The sequence below is a fragment of the Eubalaena glacialis genome, chromosome 9 (genome assembly GCF_028564815.1).
Source record: "Eubalaena glacialis isolate mEubGla1 chromosome 9, mEubGla1.1.hap2.+ XY, whole genome shotgun sequence".
In the NCBI taxonomy this organism is placed as follows: Eukaryota; Metazoa; Chordata; class Mammalia; order Artiodactyla; family Balaenidae; genus Eubalaena; species Eubalaena glacialis.
The window spans coordinates 67,606,737-67,613,392 of record NC_083724.1 but is presented as its reverse complement, the minus strand read 5'-3'; positions in this window follow the sequence as shown (position 1 = coordinate 67,613,392).

Below are 6,656 nucleotides of genomic sequence, written 5' to 3'. Positions count from 1 at the left end.
TTGTTAATGTCAAATAAGTACGTTCCCACTTTATTTACTAATGATCCTACTAGTTGTATAACTTTGGGCAAGTTACTGAACCTGTCTAAGCCTAGCTTCCTAATCTGTAAAATGGGGATAATTATAAGGTCTACTTCATAAGATTAGTGGAAGTATGAGATGAATTAATCCATATGAAGCAGTGATTGCAGGACTGGCAATGATAAGTATATGATAAATGTGAACCATTATTATTATTATTATTATTACTATTATTTCCCTTTTATGCATGAGATAATTTACCCAAGGTCACATTGCTAGTAAATAACAGAAGAGGAATTTGAGCCAAGCATTTAACAGGGTTATCACTGGGTGGTGATAAAAAGGTCATTTGAATTTTCTTCTTTGTGCTAATAGTAGACACGTAGTACTTAAATCAGAAAACAATAAAATTTACAGATGTTATATAAAAAATTAAAGAATTAAAAAATTAAAATGTAGAAACTGTCATATGTGACATCCCAGATTGTTTACCTGATCGTCACCTCATTGCATTTCCTTTCAGCCTGATAATAACTAACCTTTCTATAGTGATTTAAAATGTACAAAGTACTCTCAAAAACATTATCTCATTTAATCCGCAAAGGAATATTTGGGGCTTATATTATTACTGCTATCATGATACCTATTCATAGATGAGTCAAATCAGGTTTATAGAAATTCAAGGTCATTGTGTTTTCCCTCCAAGTATGTTCTGATTTCTGCTTAATCACTGGGTTATGTATCCCTGCATCACCAGGACCTTTGCCAGGTATGTGCTGATGGTCTGACTGATCCATCTCTTCCTAGACCAGACCCTTGATTTCTCTGCCAAGACATGATATTCCCAGGCCTCATTCCTATCTAAAGTTTGCACCCCTTTGACTACATGGCCCTAGCTCAGATACACAGATTGTTTTTAGATATGTCAAATACAGAAATTTCTTTCAGTTAAACATTGTTCTTCCCTGAGAAAACATTAACTAGCCTTTGGGGATCAGCTATGATGTACGATATACTTTGTGTGAGTTTTTGTTAGAGCCAAATTAGGAAATAGTTTGGAAAAATGTGAACACTAAACACATATAAGACAATATTATTATGTTGTGTGTAAACATCTCCTCACTGTGTAGCCATCCAGAGAAGGGAGGAGGTTAAATAGGCACTTCATGCCCCAGTGAAACTTTTATGGAAGGAATATGTTAATATATTTTCATGCTATGAAAAAGCACTAATACTCTCTGATCCAGCAGTTCCACTCCTAGGAATTATATTATATCCTTTAGATTCTAATAAATCATATGAACAAAGGTTTATGTGCAAGGATGTTCATCGCTGTTATTTATAACAGCTAAAAATTATAAGCAACTTATATGGAAAACAAAACACTACTAAATAAAATATGGCGCATTCATGTGATGGAATTCTATGTAGCCATTAAAGTCATGTTATCAGAGACAATTCAAAAACATGGGAACTTTTCATCATTTATTATTTAATGAAAAAGCTTACAAAGCAATATTTGCAATGTGTTTATTTTGTTTCTATGGGCATAGAAAATAGATTGGAAGAATACAGACTAAAAGGTTAACTCTGGGTAGTCATAAATGATGATATTATTATGAGTAATTTAAATTACTTATTTGTGCTTTTTTAAAATCATTTTTTGCAATAAATGTTACATTGTAATCAGAAAAAGATAGTCATAAAAAGAAAAATAGAGCAAAGATGAAAACGATGTTATCCATTTAGTTTATACCCCAAGACTAATTTTAAATGAAAGATTTCCTTAAAGAATTCTTCTTGTACATGTTGAGGGGGAAAAATTTACTTCCATAACAGCCCACAGCTTTAGCAACATTTCACTGGATGCATACAGCTATCTAAAATGCGAGAAGAAAATAAGAGCTATAGATCTCAAATTTCAATTTTATTTAATTTGTCACTTCTGAGCTGCATACTTATGATATAAAATCATGCATTTTACATGAGTTTTGTTTCGTTTTTGTTTTTGTTTTTGTTTTGGCTCTGTTGGGTCTTTGTTGTTGCACTCTGGCTTTCTCTAGTTGCGGCGAGTGGGGGCTACTCTTCATTGCCTTGCGTGGGCTTCTCATTGCGGTGGCTTCTCTTGTTGCGGAGCATGGGCTCTAAGCACACAGGCTTCGGTAGTTGTGGTGCACAGGCTCGGTAGTTGTGGTGCACGGGCTCAGTAGTTGTGGCGCACGGGCTTAGTTGCTCTGCAGCATGTGGGATCTTCCAGGACCAGGGCTCAAACATGTGCCCCTGCATTGGCAGGTGGATTCTTAACCACTGCACCACCAGGGAAGTCCCTACCTGAGTTTTAAAAGCCATGAAAATTACTAATCAGCCTGGCTGACCAGGTTTTTTCTTTTCTTTTTTTGTCACCTGTTGCTCCATATCCATAACCAATTGTTACTACTGTTCAGCATTACACAGACTGTCAGACTCCCAAGGGCTTGTGGAAAAAAACTATTACTACACCGTTTTGGAAAAATTACCTCTTTGTAATGTATTAATCTCAGTTCTGTTATTTCTTACTATAAATTAAGTTCAATGTAATACCTATTTATACTCCATACCTCTTTTGTCCTTGTAACTTTCCAGATGTTTCCCCCAGCCATTGAATATTTGTTTTTTATAAATTACCCATGAATAGAGTCATCTTCCTAATATAATTGAAATTTATCCTCATCCATTTATGTTATTTTTCTAATCTTTTTAATGTATCATCTGTTAATTCCTCTTCTAGCTCATTAATAATGTTGTTAAACAAGACTAGCCTTTGCATCAACCACACCTTTAGACAACTCCCTATATCCAATACATCGTCATTTATCATTGCTGATATTTACATTCCTGGAGCCAGTTTTTAATACCTGTTAGTAGTCTTATTTCAGCCAACCTGAGTTAGTTTCATAAGTAATTCCATGAGATAGTATATAAAGGAATTTACAGTAGTACAATTTTATATAATTTTCACTGTATTCAATTTTCCATTGATTTTGTCATTTTACCCAAAATGGTTTACTTTAAATGAAACCTGACATTGGTATGTCTAAAGCCAAATGCAATATTTTCCTCCCCAAAGCTCTGAGCCCTCCTCATTCTGAGTTCCTTTTTTTTTTTTTTTTTTTTTTGTCATCACTAGTTAGCTAATTGTGTAAGACATTATCTTTGATCGTTCTCTTTTTTGGCTCCTATTATATCTGTCACAGCATCTAATCCTCCTGCCGTTACTCCAATATTGGGACTTTGCTAATGCTGGTCTCTCTATAGTGCCCTCCCTGCCTCTCTTTCCTCACCAACAATGTTAGAATAATTCCTCAAGGTTCTTTACTTATTTCATCTGGTAAACCTTCCCAAATCACCCATCTATCTTGTTCTGCTGCTTTTGCACCCATCTCCAACCCCTGCAGAAGTAATCACTTCCTCTGTGTGTTCCCCAAGCTCCAGATATTGTTATGTAAACTCACAAAATAAAATGGAATAAATGTGTAGAATTCAGAATGACAGATAATGCCCAAATCATCTATATTTGACTTTGTTCTCCATCAAAACACTTCAAGCAACACAAAAGAAATGATGCTGTGAAGATTTGACTCAGGACCATAGAACTTCTCCATTGTGCTTCTGGCCTCTACTTCATGGTAAGGATAAGAAGAGTTACAACTTGGACCAACTAAAATCACAATTCTGGGAAGAATGGCTCTGGCCCATTTAATTTTGCTATCTTCCATATATACCAGGTAATGTAAGTTGTGAGTTCAAAGGCTTTCCCTCCTGTGTGGCTGAAAGTAAGATTCTGATTAAACGGATCAATTAGGAAGAGGGTTTATTTTTTAATTGAACCCTAAATTTGTGCCTAACATTGTACTATAAATGCTAGAGAAGTATTTTTCAAATTGTGTGTTGAGACCCATAAGGAAATCAATTTAGGGTCATAAAAATCCATTTGGTGGGTCACAACTAGCATGTCTTTTTAAAGAAAATGAAATAGAATAGAATAAAATAGAAAACATCAGAGTGCATTATATACGTACATATTGGATCCCAAAGTAAAATGTATTTTTTTTCTGTGGTTTGTAGTAAAAAATATTGAATAATACAGCGCTGGAAGATACAAAAGAATACATGTTTCTTGCTTCTAATATGTTTGAAACTTGTACAGATGAAACAGAGAATAATTTTATGACAATATCTGACTCAATTCTGTTTTACATGATGGATGTGGCTTGCAGCTTTGGTAGGTGAGGTGGTAACATGGTTGGTGGCACTGAAGATGAGTAGCATTTGGATGCTGTGTAGGTACAGATAATTTTATAAAACAACCATCAGTTCAGCCAATGATTTAATGGAGCAGATAAGACATTTACAGAAAGACTCCAAAACAAGATTTGCTAAAATTGATTATATGAGTAAGTGACTTTTTTATACATGTACTATAATAAAACAGGACCACTCTGCCCCCTCACCAACTGGCCAGCTCACTCCTGCTCTAAATCTCAGCTTAGACCTACTTCCCCTCCTCCGATGGTGCCCCTGTATTTTCCCATTGTCTGATGCCATGCTTAGCACGCAGGTTTGCTTTTCCATGCCTCCTACTTAATTGTCAACTCCATGATGACAGGAATTGAACCCATCTTGTTCCCTTTTTCTATCCCAGAGTCTAGCAGAGTCAGACACAGAGTCAGCACTCCATAAATACTAGCTGAACAAATAATATCCAAAGTGACTCTAGGTTATTATTTTTAAATGTTATCAATTCCTTTGCATTTAATAGTAGTTACCATTAGGGAGTTAAGAGTTGGGTAATGAAAAAGGATTTTTCACTCCTTACAAGCTTGTATTATCTAAAAAATTTCTACAAACAGGTAATATTTTATAATTTAAAAACAATAATAGCTTTTTGTTTTAAATAAAACTGGATTGAACTGGGGAATAAAAGAAAGCTTGATAGAAATCCAGCCAATGGAGACTTCTCTCTCTCTTCTTGTGAAAGGTTCTCTTTGGAGAAGGACTAGCCCATTGTCTTAGGCATTGCTCTGTCCTCCCAAGCATCTCTTCCTTCTTCCAGTGGATGTTTGGTATTATTGACTTTTAAAATTACATTAAAAAATTTCTCAACCTGAGAAGCATGATAATCTTACATCAAAAGCATTGATTTATCTACTCCTTGCATATGAAAGGGATGCATATGTATAAGCTGGGGTAGAAATTATCATTGGTGAAATTAAAATCACCATACAACTCTGAAATAACAGATTAAAAATAATCAAAATGAATCATTTAATGGAATAATAATGAAAATAAGATCACATATATATTTCCTATTTTACAGCAGTAGCTTTCTTTTAAATCTATTTTGGGGTCAAAAACTTTTAGAGAAGTAGATATAAGCTCCAGGAAAATGTCTATAAGGACGTTCACACTCAGTTCTGAATGTAATTTCAGAGAAGGCCCCCAAACCAGTCATGGATGCCAGAATAAGGACCTTTGCTTTCCAATTTACACGGTGTTGTTCACATACATAATATCATATGATCCATGCAAACTTCCTACAGTTAGGTCAGGCCAGTTATCAACATTACAAATGGGGAAACCAGGCATTTCAAGTGATTTAAAATGATTTCTCCCTTTCCACTCACACCCCCGCCCCTGCATCACACAGCTGGTAGCAGAACCAAGCTAGATTATAGTTTATATTATAATTTCGTACTTTTTCCCTAAAGATATTTAATTCAAACTCACATAAATAAAAATTTACAAAATGCCTTTTATAGCCGTATTTTGCAGGAATTTCATACATATATTTCCCTAATGTGAAAACAACGAAGTGGTCATAGTTTAGTATCATTCTCGAGACTGACCATATGCACAATGCCTGCTCTCGAGCCCCCGCCAGCTTGGCAAGCCAGAGCAGGAGAGAAAGTTGCAAGTCCACCACATGGCAGGCCAGCATCCTCTCTCCAGGCTAACAGGCCGTTCTGCTAATGGGCTTTTGTATTTTGTAATTAAATAAAGGAGCAATGTAATGCATGCCTATCTCTTCACTTGATGGAATTCTGGTCTCTTGAGCTACTTAAGGTATGTGTGTCATAAATAAGTTGCGGATATATTTTAAATGCTTGTAGATTTGTTGGGTGGGGGGGAGGGAGAGTTTGTTTTCCTTTTGGGAAAAGCTAGGAAATTCAAGGAAAGGACTTTAAGTAGTATGTTTGATTTTTTAAAAAGGAATAGCATGTGCTAATGCTTTGGTCTGCCTTGATTTCTGCTTTGACAGTTCCTCATGCAAGTACCAATATTGCTGCATCATTACGACTGATGATCATTTGTGGAGTAAACAAAAAACAGTGTCCCAGGATGCACCACTTCCAGAAGATCTTCTGTCTCTGGAGCCAGTTGCCACATTGCAAATGTGACAACATATGAATTGATGACAGCACTTGCTTAATATGGTTTTTGTCCACATGTCACAACTGTAATGTCATTAATTGAGACTTTTTTTATTTGCTCTGGTCTAGTTTCTTCATTTCCTACTCTCCAAACTCAGTTTAATTTAATCAACATTGACTGAAAAGCTATCAGTTTTAATGGTGCTACATTTTTTTTATCTTTGA